The 18049-nt window shown below is 38.4% G+C and overlaps 1 long non-coding RNA gene across 1 annotated transcript; it reads right to left on the reverse strand.

Moving 5' to 3' along the window:
• Positions 1–5387: 5387 nt before the first annotated feature.
• On the reverse strand, positions 5388–17749 carry LOC120757806 (uncharacterized). The gene is made up of 3 exons (XR_005702676.2): positions 17674–17749; positions 16752–16787; positions 5388–7289 (listed from the first exon to the last, which is right to left on the reverse strand). It is a non-coding gene; the product is annotated as an uncharacterized LOC120757806 (long non-coding RNA).
• Positions 17750–18049: the final 300 nt, after the last annotated feature.

Below are 18049 nucleotides of genomic sequence, written 5' to 3' on the forward strand. Positions count from 1 at the left end.
TCTGACCAGTGCCAAGGGGCCCAGCAGCAGTCTGGCAGCATGGACAGAAGCCAGTCTGCACCAGAGACTACCAGGATGGACAGCAGAGATGAATCTTTGTAGAAAGAGAAGGGAAAGAGTCACAGAGCTACGGCAGCTGGATCTTCAGGAATCCCTGGAGACTGCACTGACTGGAGCTCTCAGGCAGGAGCTCAGCTGCACAGGAAATGTTTGAATGATGCTGGAAGCTCCTCTCATTCCAAAAGAGCCATCCTTTAACTTGAGCTTCTCTCAGTGCATTGAGAGAGTATTCTGAGGTTTGTTCTTCAATGTCAAACAGAAATAAGTTCACTGATAAAAAAAAATCCTGTTTTCTACATATTTATAAAACAATGATCACATTTGTTAAACAAGCAACCATATTGCTCAACATAATTCCAATGCTAAAAAGACACAAAACACAGACAACTTAAAACATTAACAGATTCAAGCATATGAACAGGAAATACAAAAATGATTGACAGTGACTGTTGATAAGTAACTGATAAAAACTAAGTTTATTTGTAAATAACAGTATCCCAACTCATAATAATTTACATTTTAAGAAATTCAGCAATCAAGACTGTAATACGAATTTCCTGTTTGTCATTTTCTCCCACAATTTGAAAGCTTTCTAATGCTGGTCATATATCTGGGAAAAATCTTCAACATCACTCAAGAAGTTTGGCACCAAACCCAGCATGATAGGTGGCACAGATCTATTAACTGAGATAAATTAATTAGCTCAAGTCCAGTTTTAGATACTGTTATAGATTACATGTATCTATGTGTCAGGAGTAATGGTAATCAGCACTTAGTCAGTTTTGAAATATGCAGATACCTATACAAAAGCACAGCTTTAAAAAAACTCACACAGGCTTTTTTTTCTAACAAGTCTTTGGTGTTAAATGACATTAGATTTCTCAAAATAATGGTGTGTTCAGCTTATGCCATGATCTCCTACTTTGGTTCAGTGAACTCATAAAAAGAAACAGTTACTGTGTTTACTATTACTTATTATTATTACTATCATTATTTCAATAATAGTGAAATGCAGATAAGTATTTGGCTAGTTGAGATTTTAGCATGAGCTCCAAAAATTTCACACATATTTAGCATACTGATTCCAGACATGGAGAAACAAATTAGCAGATAAGTATTGTTGTAATCATTAGTTAAAATTCTCCGATACAAGCTAGTGTCAGCTCCCACTTTCAGAGCCAAGGAAAATATTCATAAGCTTTTACTTCCTGTAATAGAGAATTCACTGTTAACTAGGATTCAAATCCCATGTGTTCATTCTCCCTACAAATACGAATCCGCTTTTAGGGATTCTATCAAAAAGCTCTCACTGGTAACAAAAAAAATAATAGAAGTACACCATGATAAAATGCCTTTAATCAGAAGGAGCTAAAGGTATTGAAACATGCAACAGCAGCTGCAGAAAAAAAAAAGATCAGAAGTACAGCTGACCTTCATTTCTTGAAGCCACAGTCATCTGAGAGAATATTATTTTTTATGACAATATAAATAATATATAGAAATGTATAGAAACATCTATAAATCAGATGTAAGAAACATGTAAAAATATCAATAAATATAATTATTGATTCTTGATTCTTTTTGCATGTTTCTTGCATCTTATATATATCACACACTTTAAGACACCTATATTTTTAAACTTTCCATTAAAATAATAGTTACATGAAACAAGGTAAGGTAGACCAATTTAAAACTTTGTAAGGCCATTAAGGACTTACTACTAGAAAAACAGAATTTAACAGAAGAAATTGCGCACCACACTTTCACATCTGGGCTTGCAAAAGTAGCTTTTGAAACTCCCATGCTTCTCTCTGCATGGTCTTACTGTCAGCCTTTTAATCTATTTGAAGAGAAATAAGGACAAGCACAGAGTTACAAGTGACACCCAAAGACACAAACATGCTCAGTGATATCCCGGAACTCCAAATAAGAGCAGAGACTGGCTAGTAGAGGAAGGTGAGGGGATTGTTCATCCTGCTGCAAAACCAGGCAGCAAACCAGCGTACTCCAGGATTCGTTCTTCCCGTTTGCACTGGAGCACATTTGGGGGATCTGGTTTACCCCAGGTCACCTGGGAAACAAGAAAGGGACTCCAGAGCGCTAAAAAAGTGCCAAATGAACAAAGTGCTCCCAGGTTGCTTGGCTAATGCTGAAGAACAGAGTGCATGGGGTTTGTCACAGTCCAAGAGCCCCCAAATGTTGCTGCTGCAATAGTTCTGCTCTTTCAGTGCAATCTGAAAAAAAAAAAAAAAATATATATATATATATATATACAATACTAAGTACATTGACAAGACAAAGATTATTATTATTATTTTCTTTTTTTATCCATTTATGGTTGCAAATTAATGAAATTACATGAGACTGAAGCCAATGACAACTTCTAATCTGTAAGCAAAAACAAGCAAGGAAAAGCTGATAGGAGTACAGCTGTTTTATTTTAATTGAGGAATGATTTTATGTTGGAAGCACTCAATATTCACAGCAAATTAAAAATAATGAAGTGAATTGATACCAATGATATTTTTTTTTACCTACTATCCCTTTGTAAATCTATTTCTTCACACAAATTGACATGTCTAATTGATACATACACTATTATTCCTCATTAGTAGGCTGAATAAAATAATTCTTGATTAAATTTATTGCAATTTACAATCCAGCATAATGCTTGCAAGCTATAAAAGTCAATCAACAGGAAACAGAAAAAAAAAAAAAAAACAGATGACATTATTAGTTCTTATATATACACAATAATCTCATGTGTTTTGTGGACCCTTCCTAAGCATTTTGTTGCTCCTCAGGAGCTACAGGCTGTCTCCAACAGGTCACTTCATTTTTCATATGGCCATAAATGTATTTCACTGCATACATTCTTCTGAGTTTTTCTGATAAATATCACCTCTAATAAGCAAATTTTTTGCGTATTTAGAAATCTGTCAGAAGTTGTCTGGAAGAGTTAGCCTTCTACTAACACTCAAAACAAATTATGCAGAAGAGCAGATGATTTACTTTGTGTGGATTAGGGTGTTTGATTTATATTGTGTTATCACTGCGTCAAAAAAGTTCAACAAGTAGCAAAACTTCAGAATTTCAGTGAAACAAAGAAAGTCCATAGTAAACCTGACAAGCAAAATATATATTCTGTGATGTAATATTTCCAACCAAAAAGAAAATTGAATCAATGGCAGGTCAGTCTGTTCTTTATAATTTTAATTTATTCCACAGCTTTCCCTAGCCTCCACTATGTTGTAGGATTTTTTTTTAGTATTCTGGACCTAGCAGAGCAGCTATTATGTTACTCTCTTCTCTAATGGCAAGAAAAGTATGTTATGATCAGACTCTTTCTGTGGCCTATTGCTCCTATTTCTCTGGAGAATGCTGGCAGCTGGTACAGGATTGCTGCCCTTGCAGATGCTAGGCTTCAGACTTGACAAATAATTTACCCAAAAATGCAGTATAGATGCTGTAACAGACACAGAAACGGAGTAGATATCCTACTTTTGTCATCTTAACTTAATACAATTTCTTTTTGATGAAGAGCCTCTGATGCCTTGTGTCTCTGTCCTGATTGTAGTCTGCATCTCAACTTGTCCAAATAAGCAGAAGAAATTGTGCCAAAAATCAGACATTACTGTATAAGACCAGAGGATTAGAATTAAAACCGTGTTGGGAATGTTTTCCATTCTTATTTCATATCATCATCTTTGTAAAACGTTAGATAAAATCTCATCCTCAAAAATTAATTTCTGGTTCAAATCTAATTCCTACTTATAGAACTAGTGAATTAGAAAAGAGAAATACAGAGGTCTAGAGAGGCAACTGAAATTAAGGTACAGATTCTAAGGATGTAATATGACAGCACCCACCAAAAAATAATCTGGATTTTATTCTAGAGCTGTTTTAGATTCACAATTGCATTTTTATACAACATAATTCCAGTAATCAATATTTCTTTTGTTGTGACTTACAAATTTTGATTAAATCTTGTAAAAAGGGATATATCTCAACTCAGAAAGACCCTTGCCATCTCGAAATCAGATCTTACATTTCAAAAAATAGGAGGAAGAGGTACTACCAGCTGCAAACCCAGCTGTTTCAGGATTCATCTACTATTTGATATGTGCTATTCAGCACAGTAAACAACCAATCTGCCAGTAGCAAAAAATCAAAGAGCTCTGTGCCAGCTGAACAGCATCTTTTAAAGAACTGAGGAAGTGGCCCAAAAAAGCAGCCCGTCGAGGCAGGCAGAGGTTTTCTAGTGTTCCTGGGGCACCCTGCCATTTCAGAAAGTGCTGTCACCCAGACCCACACAATGCTCCATGTGTGACATTATCTTTAAGGGTGACCAAAAGTATTCCCTGACAAAACCATCCATGACAGGGTAAGAATAATCAGGAGCTATGGCCTTATTAAAACGGAATTCTAACATAGGGTCTCCACATACATTTAGCCTCTACCCTCAAAGGTGACTTAATTCATTAAATCTTCCCAGTCTAGTTCTCTGGACAGTAGGAAAAACCAGCATGGTTGTGCAGCTCATTCATTCTGATCCGTGGTGCTCTCCTGGTCTGCACACACCCAGAGATGGTAAACGTCCCTCAGCTGTGCCAGGCCGTGGAAAACCAGCCAGAGCAGGGCTGCAGGGACTGTGTGGCTGGAACATCCCCCAGAGCAGCTCAGCTGGTTACAGCAGAGTGCTGAGAACGCCCAGGGTGTGGGTTCAAAATATCCCTGTATGGGCCATTTACTGAAGAGTTGGACTCGATCCTTGTGGGTCCCTTCCAGCCCAGAATATTCTGTGAGTCACAAGAGATGTGATGTTCCGGGGGGGGGCTGCTCAGCCACCCCCCTTCTACAGCACAGCCACAAAGCAAAGACCTTTATATTTCAACAGGCATTATCTTGTCATCACTTTTAATCTAGAAAAACCATATTAAGAAAAACATGATGGCAAAGATTATGATCAGCCTTAAATACACCATTTTCATTCAGCTCCAACAAACTCAATAGCAAGACTATTTCATGAAAGAGCACAACAGATTGAAATTCAATAGCTCAGTTAATCCAAGCATATTGAAATAAAATTATACATATATATATATGTGTGTATGTGTGTGCAAAGTGAAGGAGAAACTACTGCTTTCACATACATACAATTTCTATTAAAATACTCAGATAAGGAATGTAATACCACAGCTCTTTAAAGTTTAAGGGTACCCTGCTCAGAACGCTTCTGGCTGCAAAGATACAAACAAACCTATACATCCATGACAGGTTTGCCATTTTTAAATCTTAGTAAGTTGTGAAATTAATACAAAAATTCGCTCCCTTTATTATATTCATCACCACAGAAGACAAAGGTATTATCCAGTTGAATCTATACCAAAAGGGAACACACACACATTAATATCTGCAATTTGGTACGCATTCCAAACACAAGAAGTAACAAATTTGGTGACAAAGCTGTCAAAATGTGTTCTGCAAATACATTGGCAAGAGATCTGGACATACTAAAGAAATTCAGTGAAACAAAATAGGTGCCAAATGGGGATGTTTGACAGAGTGTTCAGAAATACATTTAGACCAAAGCAGGAACACATCCAACAGAGAGGTTCCCTGCATAAATTATCATGAAACTATTAGAAATAATTGGCCAGTGATTTCAAAATATTACATATACTTTTAATGTTATCAAAGAGCTGTGTTGTGAACCATGTGTGATTTCTTGGCGATTGAATTTTTGGCCGCACAACAACGTTTTTAGGCGCAAGTAAAAATACTATATCCCATACTGTAAGTCAATCTGTAGTGTTTGAAATCGCATCAAGCTTCCAAGTGCTTTGAAAGGCTGTTGGGAGAGATACTATAAAGTCTGAACACTCTGGGAGGCTGCAGAGCACAGCCCTTGCTGGGGCTCAGCTGAGCAGATGCCTTCCCCGAGGCTGAGGAGAGCCCACATGATAAAGATGGCATGGCCAACCTCTCCAGCCAGTGGAGCTGTCTGCGGTCACGGCGCCTCAAGCCAGCAGTGTGGCCCAGGACCCCACAGCAGGCACCACAGCGCTGTCACAGCCCAGGGCTGCAGGTAGAGAGGCACATCTACATCTCTGCCAGGAAAACAAGAGCAGATTAATCTATATACAGTGCTGCATTACAGGCATTTCTCAATAAAATGAAGCCATCCAAATGCTTCCAAATACATCTGTGGATGCTGATAACCCCTGCAGAGCTACTGCAGGAGCAGCAGCCCCAGCTCTGCACTTCAGTGGGATGCCTTGATGAATGGAGGGGGTCAGGGGGTCTGCCCTGCAGAGCTGCCTGTTCACCATTCACAGGCATAAAATTCAAATCAAAATTGCCTAATAGTTCTTGAGAAGTAGAGGCTTTATAACAGAATAAAAGTGACCAAGTCAAAGTAGACTGCCCAGAAAGCAGCCAGGATACCAGGGCAGCTTTCTTCAGCGCTGATGTGGAGCTTATCTAAACTCTTACATCTTGAACATGCACTGAAATTTATGGAGTCTGCTCAGATTTTAAGGCTCAGAGTATCTGGGGTTAAAATCTGGCCTCCCTGAAGTGTATGGAAATATATTCCCTGACTTCACTAGGACCTGTTATAATCTACAAAGGTTTCAGCAGCGCATTGATCTGAGCCTTCCATTAGGGCGCTAAGCCAAGTGAATTATATTTGTCATATGTTCAGTCTCCAAAATTTGTGGTTGATTTTTTGGAAGACATTTACATACACATTGTGGAATTCCCTCATTATTATCCTGTATCTAAGAAATGCACTCAGAATTTGAGGCAGTACAAGGTGAGATTTGTGTTAACTTCTGGCAAGTTCATTCCTTACACTTGAAATGAGCCCTCTCCCCCACAGACAAGCTTTCTCCTACTCCAGAAAGATCAATTTTCCTGAATGACCACAAAGAAAAAGGCACAGATATAACTTGAGTAGGCCATAACTCCATTTATTCCACTGAGAAGAGAACTTTCCAGAAGTCTCATCCAGTGCTTGTTATCACTTCTCCTTATTCATTCTGACATCCTCAAGGGCTGCCTCCAGCTCCCTACATCCGTCCCAGTGCTGTCCCTGGCTGTAGGTGGGCTCCTGCAGGTTTGGAGGCAGGGCAAGGAAAGTTCTGACTTCTGCTGGAGTAGAAAATGCCACGAGTTTTGTAGCTACCTTCAGTCCTGAGCAAAACACTCCAGTTTTGGACATCAACCTAAAAAAATACATGCCAGCACAGATAAGTTTTGGGGGGTTTTTTTGTTTTTTTTTTTTTTGTTTGTTTTTTTACTTCATATTGCAAGCACTATTTTGTCAAAAGATTGTGGATTTGACCTGTGAGCTACACCTTTGGAATGGGTAACAGAAGAGCTTTCAGAGAGGCATTTTTTGCTGGACAAATGAAACAACAAAAAAAAATTGGTAAAAAAATTGCTATTGGCAAAGTAGGCTGAGTTACCTAAATGGGTATATTTTTCCTTCTGTGTGAGCTCTTTAAATTTAACATGCCTTTAAGCAGTATTAACTTTTAAGCTGCCATAAAATCAAATAATTGTATTTATTAATTTGTCTTAATTACCAAGCACAGATAAGCATATGTCCTACTTAGCCTGGGAAAATCTGAACGCACACCTGCTCCAACAAGCAGTCTGTAAAATGAGACGTGAGGAAAATATTTGAATTACATTTCCCTGTTCCAACGTACCATTTTTAAAAAGCACTTTCAACACTGAACTGTGCCTTTACAGTTAAGGCATTTTACAAGATGATACTGAGCTATGTTTCCTGTCTATGAAGAAGGCACCAGCATATAAAATGGTAGTGAATTTGCATTACCTCCAATCCATCATTCTTTGAGTGCGCAGGAAAAACTGTGAGACCTGCTGCAACAAAGCACAGCCTTGTGTTGACAGATTCTTATTTAAGTGACTGTGAATACAACAATTCCACAAATAATTTGTCAAGTGTGTGGCTGAACTAGCTCTGAACCCTGATAAATACCAACTCTCCTCACTGCTACAAAGGCATGATGTTCTGTGTGCGGGCAGTGAGTAACAAGCACCAGGATTTAACAATCGATGCTACTATATTTTTCTTTTCTTTGTGGTTAAAAAAGCCTTGAAGGGTGGCTCTTTCAGCAGTGTTAAGTACTAGTGGTGGCCATGCCTTGCAAATCTAAGTAATACACTGCAGGCTGAGGTGAAAGGAAATAGCACACTGCATCCATTTTTAGCTGCATTTAAAACATATGGTTTATGTTCTCTGGTGAAAAACAGTTTTTACTGTATAGTTAGCAGACTCTTGTTTAATACTGGCTATTATTAAATGGACCTCTTTCAAGCTATGATAATAGGACATCTACTTTGCTGGGTTTTGCGTCTTAAGGCGTACATTTGGGCTGGGGTAATTCAAGAGAAGAGTCTCTTTTAGGAAAAATAACTCAAACTCTAGGGGAACACATGTACATATTAATAGGGGGGAAAAAACACTCCTTCCAGGTATTCAATTGAAATCAAGATTGCATTTTTCTATCATGCAGTGCATTCTAAAGGCATTATGGATGTACGAGAAAAAAATCATTTTTAAAGAAATGTAAATCTAATCAGTCTTGAAGCTAGCAATATATACATAAATGTCTCTTGCAGACATAATTTAGTATGCATTATTAATTTATTTTTCATAAAGCTTTCCAGCTACAAAAAGGATAAGTGGAAATGTGCACCCACATTGACGATCATGCTCATTTGTCAGGCAGGAGTGAACATATTAACAAATTCCACCCCCCCCCTCCCCGAAATCCATACCTAAAGCCTAAAGGATGTTCAGAAGCTTCTTTGCAGGAAGACCAGACATGCTTATTGCAAACAACATTATTCCAGGCATTATAATAAAATAACAGCCTTTAATGGGACCTGAACTTCAGTAAGGTGTTTGCAAGACAAAACCACTATAAACTCTGGACAACAAAATAGTGCACTGTATAAGTCAATTATATTTGTGCTTTAGACAGTAAAATACCAGTGGCTATAGAAATAATTAGATATGTGATACTATTAGTTAGTCCTGATGTAAAATGCTAATTATTTATTGTTTATAAAACAATTTCAAATAAAGCAGAACTCATACACTAGTACCATCATGATTTTCCAGTCATTAACTTAACCAGAATTTGCATTTTGGGACTATAGCCAGTGACTTACATGCACTACTTAAGTCATTTTTCAAACACCCTGTCCCATCTTAATCTATTCATCATTAATCACATTTGGTCACTTTACATACAGAACACTACTCAGATGAAAGATAAAAGAAATACATTAATAAAATTAAAGCTAGAGTGAATACTTCAAAATATAAAGGTAGTAGACGAATATGGATATCAAAGCAATTTATATCCTAAGAACGTTAAAACAGACTTGTCTGAGCAACAGTTAGGAGAGTTTTTGAGGGTTTTTTTCTTGTAATAGAAAAGGTATGTTGAAAGCCTCCTTTGTACTTTATTCCCTCCCAAACATCTCTAGTTGTGCTTACAAAGCAAAGATTCTCAAATTTTGGAGGTTTACGAAATAGGAGGAGAATATATTGATAGCTGTTTATTTCTCAATACAGTTATAATTTTAGAGTTGTAAGTAATCTTAAACTTGTGGAACTGGCTTGCAATCACAGGCTCTGTTCATCTGAAAAGATCCAGTGCTCTGACTCCTGAATCTGACTGAGCTATTCTACCTTAAATCAATCAAGCCACGGAAGACTTACATCCTCCTTGTGCAGGTCTGCTCAAGCAGGGGCTGGAAAGAACCAAAGGTCTCTTATGGAAGGAGTTTTGTTACCTTGGCCTCACCCCTCCCTTTCACCTCAAAATAAAACAACAAAATCCAACCCACACAGCTCCATCAAATACTGCTCCAGTCCATATTCCCATTCCACAGCACTGAAAGGGCTTCCATGGTGTTTGGTGGCTTCAGGAAATGTCATGATCTTGTGTTGCCATATTGTGTGAGCTTTTATGATATGTTTACAGCTCTGTAGCAGAGTTCTCAGTTTGTACTGTAAACAATCCTGTTTTCCACATTCCTCTCTGATGAGAGTCAACTGATTGACTTCTAGTCTGGCCAGTGGGATGGAGAGGTGGTAACCTTGTTCTCCAATCCCTGGTCATTGTTCAGAATCTATATAAGCGAGGTCCTTGTAAATAATAAAAGTTCTTCAGCCTTCATCTTCGTAGAGTCAGATTCTGTGAGTATCTTTTGTGTCCTCTAGCGACAATCTTGGTCTAGTTCTCATAGGATAAGTGCCCGTTTCATAAATACTCACTGGATTTTAATATCTTACATTTCTGTGGGGAATTTCAGCTGTAAAGGTGTTTGATGCACATGTTTTGGAAATTCCTCCTCAGAGCCAAACCTCAGCCAAGGAATTGGTCTGGTAACCTGAAACAGGTACTTTAATCCAGCCCATGGCGGCTTGGGAAACAGAGATGCAACCTGCACAGAATATTGCCTTGTAATAAAAGTTAATTGCTATCTAACTTGGAGCTTATAAATGTACAGTATCCTGAGGATATTTACTTTTCAAAGCAATAAGATCTCATAGAGGAATAAACAGTTATTTCAAGTTCCTGACTTGTCTGTGGGTTTTTAAATTTATAATCTTAAATATAAAACAGATGTTGATTTTCTTTTAATAATGATAGAAAACAAATCTTCAGGTACCTCTTTTGTATAGGTTTAAAAACACCAATAAAAAGCTATTTTTTGTAGGTTGTCAGTTTTTCAGATTTCAACTTTAGATCTAATTAATTAAGAAATCTCTTGGACAATTTTTAAACAAGACGCTTTTTTCTAAATTTCCTTCACAAACAAGGCTGCTACTGAAGAAAACTATTTCTGAGGTTCCCGTTAAAAAGTAGTAATGTTCTATCCACACATTAATGATTCCAAAATTCTCCATTATGAACAATATTTATCAAAAACAGCCCACTATCAGATGAAAGATGTGCCTTATCTTTTCTTGTCAACTAAAGCATTATTCACTGAAAGTTTCTTTCATATCTGTTTCAGGGGTTTCAGTGTCATTTTAAATTGCAAATCAATCATAGATCATGCGAGCCCTACTTCTGTAGGAGAGATTAACGCTCTGGCTAAAATTGTTTACAAAGCCATTTGTAAACCTTCTGCTGATGCAGATGAGGCAAGTTTACCAGTTTAACATTGTTGATCCCAGAGAAAGCCTTAAGCAATGACTTCAGAGGGCAAAAAAATTTGTTCATTTATCATTATTGTCATGGGCTTTCGCAAATGATAACAATTTGTCTTCATCCTATTTTTAGACAATGAGCCACAATAGAGTCCAGAAAGCCATTTTGCCAGATGGGAGAAGGTGCTTTCATTGCAAAATGTTGTCTTTTCTTTTCCTGCCCTATAAAATTGGCTTAAGTGAGAACCAAGGATATGTTTTAATGTCAGGTTTCCCAGTAGACACGATGACATACAATAACAGCACACAGTGCCTGGACAGCATGTTGTCCAAATATATTGCATTTTTAAAAACAAGAACAGTCTTTGTTCCACATTTTTGCTGCAGAAGCTGCAATTAATGCAAAGAATTTCCACTGAATAATAATCATCATACAGTTGTTATTCAATTCCTGAGAAATATCTAGATTTAATAAGTCTTCAGTTTGCACTATAGAATGCCAAAAGATTTGATGTTAAAACAAGCTGAAAATTCTATGGAAAACAGGATATCAACTAACCATTTTAAAGTATAATGATGGTAATTCCATTTGCTTCAACTTTATTTTATCTATGCAATTACACAGACAAGTTAGATGTCAAGGAATAAAGGCAGTTGTGCCAGTGCCATGGGATAACACAATGCCTGGGAGAATTTAACCCCTTTTTGTGCTGGGATTTATGTGAATACCTGCCCACTGACAGGGAGGGCCAAGCAATAGGTTACGAAGCACCCAAATCAGCCCCTGTCCAGTGATTTCCCCACAAAGAGCAAATCTCTGAGGGCCAGGCCCAGAAGCACTGGGGTACATCCCTTTTTTTCATTCCTACTCTTTAGTTATCAGCTTTGTTTAGGGCTGATGTGTCCTTTTACTGTGGTTCAATGCAGTTTATCAGAGGAAAAACCCTTTTGACTCAGGTTTTGTTTCATTTACCAGGATCTGACCCTATGGAACCTTTATGAACAGAAAGAGCAGATACAAACGTTGCTTTCATATAGACTGCACCAGTTCCAATATGCTGTTATTTAATAGATATATTAATAGTCATTCTCCAAAAAACATAATATAATTTTACCTCTGTACAGAAACATGTCCACAGAATAAAAAAGCTGTTTCTTAATGTGGTGAAATGCTGCTTTTAAAATGACAGTATTTCTGATTTCCAGAGTGAAGTTCCTCCATCATTCATAGTTTCCCAACCCATAATCCTGTCTCTTGGTTCACTAACAATTTCACAATATTTCTGCTTCTAATTTTTTATTTTGTACAGATGAATACCTAATGTGTAAGTTTGCTTTCAAAAAAATAAAGAAAAATAAAGAAAAAAAAAGAAGAAAAATATATTAACCAGCTGTGCTCAAATATTTCTTGCTATAGGATTGTCATTATCCTGGAACTGGTTTTCAAGGCAAAATTAAGGAGCTATCAGCAACAGTGCAGTCAGTAGTCCACTCAGTGTTTATACACCAGGATGAGGGTGGGCATTGCCCAGAGATACTCCACAGCACCAGTGGGGTTAATCACCAGCCCTGCCAAGACTCTCAGGGTCTCTACCCCCTGCAAGTGTTCATTGGCTACAGTAAAACTCCTTTGTATTTCTTATGCCCAATCCTTTTATTGCAAAGGCACTAATAATTCTGTAAAGAGCATTACTGAATCTACCAATATGAATGGAGAAATCCTGCAGTTTACTTGATATAAAACTTAATCATATTTGGGCAGTAGGACCTTTTTTTTTTTTTTTTTTGACAGAACTGTGTCAAAGTGTTGTGGGATCTTGTTGTTTCAGTTTTGGTGGTGATTTTTTTTTTCCTTAAAAAAAAAAAAGAAAAGCCTCTTCATTATGTAGTTTTCAGCCTCAACAGCAAAATAGTTAATTGCATCTATGCCAGGTGTTTCATTAATCCAGTTAGCTGTTAGACAAACCCTGCAGGAAAACAGAAGACAACAGCCTCTCTTCTTACCCTCCTCCCCAGCCTGTGCTCGCCTCCCCCTCCATTCCCCTGTAGGAACTGACTGATGGCAGAGCCACTTTGCTCAACTTGAAGGCTGAAATGATAGAAAATTCCATGCTTAGTCAGGAAATGTGGAAGATCAGCAGAGGTAAGTATGAACTGTACTACTCCTGCAGAGACTTAAGGCGAGATGTCCAAATCTCTGGGATTTGGAGCCAATCACTGCCAAAGATGGATTCACCTACTCTGAGCAGATGCACTGGTGAGCATTCGACCTTCACGGGGAGACAAAAGTTGTTAAGGTTGCTAACAGTGGTTATAGCCTGGGCTTATCCCGGAGCAGGGAGAAGGTTTAATAGATAAGGGATAATAAAGAAAGCAGGAGAAATCCACGAAAGAAGTTGTACCTTCTCGGCCTTTGTTTGCTGTATTTGATCAGTCTCTCGTGAATCACCTTTGTTCCCACAGAAAGAGTTGAGTAAAGATACCAGAGAGACCTTGAGAGCAGCAGAAAGGTGCACAGTCCTTGCAGCACAAGAACCTCTGTTTCCTAACTGCAGCCTGGGAAACTGATTTCTGACAGTAGATCACTGGGGGTCATTTTGTTCCTCAGAAGGTTTTTTTTAAGCCTTGTTCCTTTTGGTGCTGTTGGAGCCTTTGTTTATTTCCAGCATTCCCAGAAGCACGCATGGCTCAGGCTGGCAAGCACAGCCCCATAGGTACAACCACATCCCTCTGGAACCCAGCCTGAATTGAGGCAAATGTTTACACTCAGAGATAACATCATAGAGACACAATGGGACGCAAAACCTGATGATGATGATAATAACAACAGCAGCATTAATAATTTCAAAAAATATTAATCTATGATACAGGGACACAACCTATAGCACAATCTTATTCCTGGCTATAAAATTCCAGCAATGGTGTTCTTTTCCAGAGAAGGGACACCTAACTTTTCTTTTGCCTGTGTGCCCCTTCACAAACAAGTCACTAGACACACTAAGGGGTGGGATCCACCAGTCTCTGAGAGCCTGTCCTCTATTCAGGAATATGAAAAGACTTTTTTAAAAGAGATTTAGTACAGGCCTTAGGAATAATTTCTTCTGAATTTTCAAGTCGAATAAGACAGGAAGATAGTGTCCAAGACACTCAGGAAAACTCAATAAGCTTTTACAGGTGAACCAGGAATAAATAAAGAGACGTTTGAGCTCCCAGGGCTCTACTACTCTCTATATTCCATAGAAAACTGGACAGTAGGACAGGCTCAGGTTTTTCTTTCCTGTTTGAATATTCTGTTAGCTCCAGTCATTTTGCTCTGCAGCTAAACCCGTCCGCAAGGGATGAAAAAAGGGGACATTATAGCTGCATTGTTTTGTCTTTGCTGGGGATAGAGAATGATGTATTTGGGATTCAGCTGGTATATTTACAGTAGTTTTAGTAACTCATAAAACACCGGATCTATATTTTGAAATATTTACAAGAGTACCAGTCAACAGTTCTTTATCTACAATACTTTTTAATACTTCTGTCTCCTCCTCTCTTGTCAGCTTTTTCATGCTGCCTTTTTGTTGGTTTTCAGCTCTGATACTGTTTGCTGTTTGTGACATTGTGCTAATGACTGTGTTCCTCTAGATGAAACACAGGGCATTCCTAAGTGCACTTTGTTCTTTTTATTTTATTAACAAAAGGAAAAATGAGATGCATCCAAATCACCCATGCACTAAATAAATTCCCACATTGAGGGGGAAAGATCCAAACTATAACAATGTTGTCCATCTCGAGTCTGATCTATCAGTGACAGCGCAACCAAAGAAAGGGGGAGTGGAGACCTTTTAGGACTTTTTTTTTCTTTTTTTTTAACTTGAAATTAAAGAAAATAGATCAGCTACTTTTTCAATCTGAAGCTTTTCTTTTAAAAAGATAGATTCCCGGATTAGGAATAAAAGCAACAATCACTGCACCTTACCTCTCCTCCCCTCTCCCCACCCAAGATCCTTGTCACTTATTAATTAATAAATAGAAATGTCACTTATTAATTAAAAAAATTATGTTGTCTACCTACCTACATGAACTTGCCTAGGAAAACAAGCCTTAGTTTCCTGCCTAAATAATATATGGAATAAGATTTCAGGATAAACATCAGGTAAATAATTCCCTAAAACTAAAAATCAGATCAATATTCCATAACCTTATCAGTAGAAGTGGAGTTATTCTCCTGCTCAGGTAAGCAGTTAAGGAAGAGGAGGAAATACGAAGAGGATAGGTTTAACTCTAAATTTCAGACATAATTCTCACTCCTTAACCTCAGAGACACAAAAGCAAAAGTCCCAGTAGGAGAAAACAGCAGAACAATTCAGTTCCTTGTTCCATGGGCCTTTTTTTTTTTTCTCTTTCTGAGCAAGGCAGCCATTGCCTCCCCCTCAGATAGAGGAGTTGGAAGAGCGGGAATCAAAACCCAGTAATCACCTAAGCATTACCAAAAGGCAAGAGCAATGTTTTTTGGAAATGTCTCCCCCCTTTTGAAGCTCTTCTAACCTGGAAAGTTAAGCCACAGACACGCTTCAATTAAAATAATTCAGCATCCAGTCCTGACAGCCTTTATCAGTTATATCTCCAAACTAGCCAGTCCTAGTTATGCCCAGGGAATAAAGGTAAATGGAGCTATGGTTAGTTGTGCTGGTTACCACAGATTTAAACAGTTCCTGGACAACCTTAGGCCCTGTTTGCAATAGTACAGACCACACTGGGTAAAGCAAGAGGAGCTCCTTCAAGAGCAGGGCAGAGCTGGAGCAGCTGGGTCCCCCATCCTCACTGCACAGGACTCACAGGGTGGGAGCACTGGGGGCAGCTGCCTCTGCAGCCAGACCAGCAGTGGGAAAGATATGAGACAGGAGGCGGAAAAGGGTTCTTGTGACATTCCCTCCCTGGCACTGTGGACAGACAGTGGACAACAGACACAGACCACTCCCCTTGCTACCATCTTCCTTTCTTTCTGCATTGTCAAACTCTTGCTAGCAAGGAGCCTGAAACCTGCACCCACTGAACAAGGAGGGCTCAGAGCCTGTCCCAGGGTCAGCGCTCCGAAGGCCAGGCTCCAAGGGCAGCAGCTACTGCAGGATTCCCGACAAAAGCGGGAGAGGGAGCAGTCCTGACTGCAGTGCCTGACAACTGTTTTAAGGCTGTATAATTATTTAGGGCAGGCAAGCCCTCAGGGAATGCCTTGAAGGAATGAAGAATCTTTTGCTCTTGCTTAGAGATTCTTTTCAAAGACAGGAATGCTGAGGAATGGGGAGTAGGGGTATGTTTTATACTTCCAATTTCACTGTCCTGTGCTGCATAGTAAAACTTCTAAGGTTCCTATTAAACATTTTAGCCACAAGACCCTCTTTGTGCTAAGTTAAATTATGTAATTGCTCGGCTATCCCCATATATCCATCAACATGGATTGTCTACTTATAAAACCTGAAAATCATTCATGTGTTACCTCTGTGACGATCGCAGCACATGTCCACTTCCAGACCTAACAACAAATAGCAATACTTATTCAGCACTGTCCATGTAAGTATCCAAAATCAGTTTACAAACATTAATGAAATAAACCAAATAAGAGGCAGGAAATTAGAAATAAGCAAAAAGATTGAGAAAATCTAAGCAAGTCAGCCATGGCCTCATACAGAGTTAGTGACAATGGCCAAAATAGCCTCCATCTCCTGCTTTCCACCATAAGAGCATCTAAAATCAAAATAAGATATTGATTTTGAATACATTTAATGTTTAAAACAAGAATAACCTTAATTATTTTCAATTAGTTTTTAAGAGCAAATGTATCTGTAATAATAATAATAATCACAATAGCTAGAATGAAATTTTGGTGCTGAAATGCATAAGCAAAAGAAACCTCATGGTTGTATACACTCGGTATTTGTAGGAATTAGGTTCCAAGGTCATCTCTGCATTTTATCAGGGATGCCTGTTGGATGCAATGTAGACAAACACAAAGAGCAAAAATACCAAGCCCAGAAAAGTTTGCATATAGGCAAATCCAAACAGGACGGATTGGCAAGTCATTGTAAAGGCAGCCCCTGTGTATTCTATTACCAATTCTTCATGTTACCTTCGTTTTTAAAAGCCAGATAAAATCCAAAAGATTTACCACAAAAGATTATGGCAGCTCTGGACTTGAACAATGCTACAGCATCCCTTTTAAAGTTAAATCATACTTGACTATTGTTATAACAGTGTCCATAAAAATACAAACAACATGAGGGTAGTTCAGCTGCTGAATGCCCGCTGATAGTGCTTTTTATGGCATGGACAAGATCACAATTCATACACTAACCCCATTTTCCCAATTCCCCAAGTTTCATTCTGTCAGGATTTGGAAATGTTGTGGAATTTATACTTACAGCTGTAATGGGACGAGGGAAACTGCAATTGCTGCCAGCACCAAATGCTTAAAGAATCCGAGCACTGTGGTGGAGCAGGACCTACCAACAGGAAACACCTGGTGGAGGCACTTTGTTCTGCTCCAGCAGGTGCAGCCAATCTGCAGGGCCAAACCCTGATTATGAAATTACTGCCCTTGGTTTTTGGAGCAGTCAGGATTTGCATTAGCAGCTTGGCATAGCCTGCTTTCAAACCAAAGGACACATGAGCAGAAGGATGAAGATAAAAGAAGTCAGATACCAAAGCCGGAAAAATAGAGATAACCTTCAAAATTAATACTGCTTTGGCTTTTAATGTATAGAAAGATATATTTGGGATATAACATAGCGCTCAATA

This window comes from Hirundo rustica, chromosome 11 (assembly GCF_015227805.2).
Source record: "Hirundo rustica isolate bHirRus1 chromosome 11, bHirRus1.pri.v3, whole genome shotgun sequence".
NCBI classification, from domain to species: domain Eukaryota; kingdom Metazoa; phylum Chordata; class Aves; order Passeriformes; family Hirundinidae; genus Hirundo; species Hirundo rustica.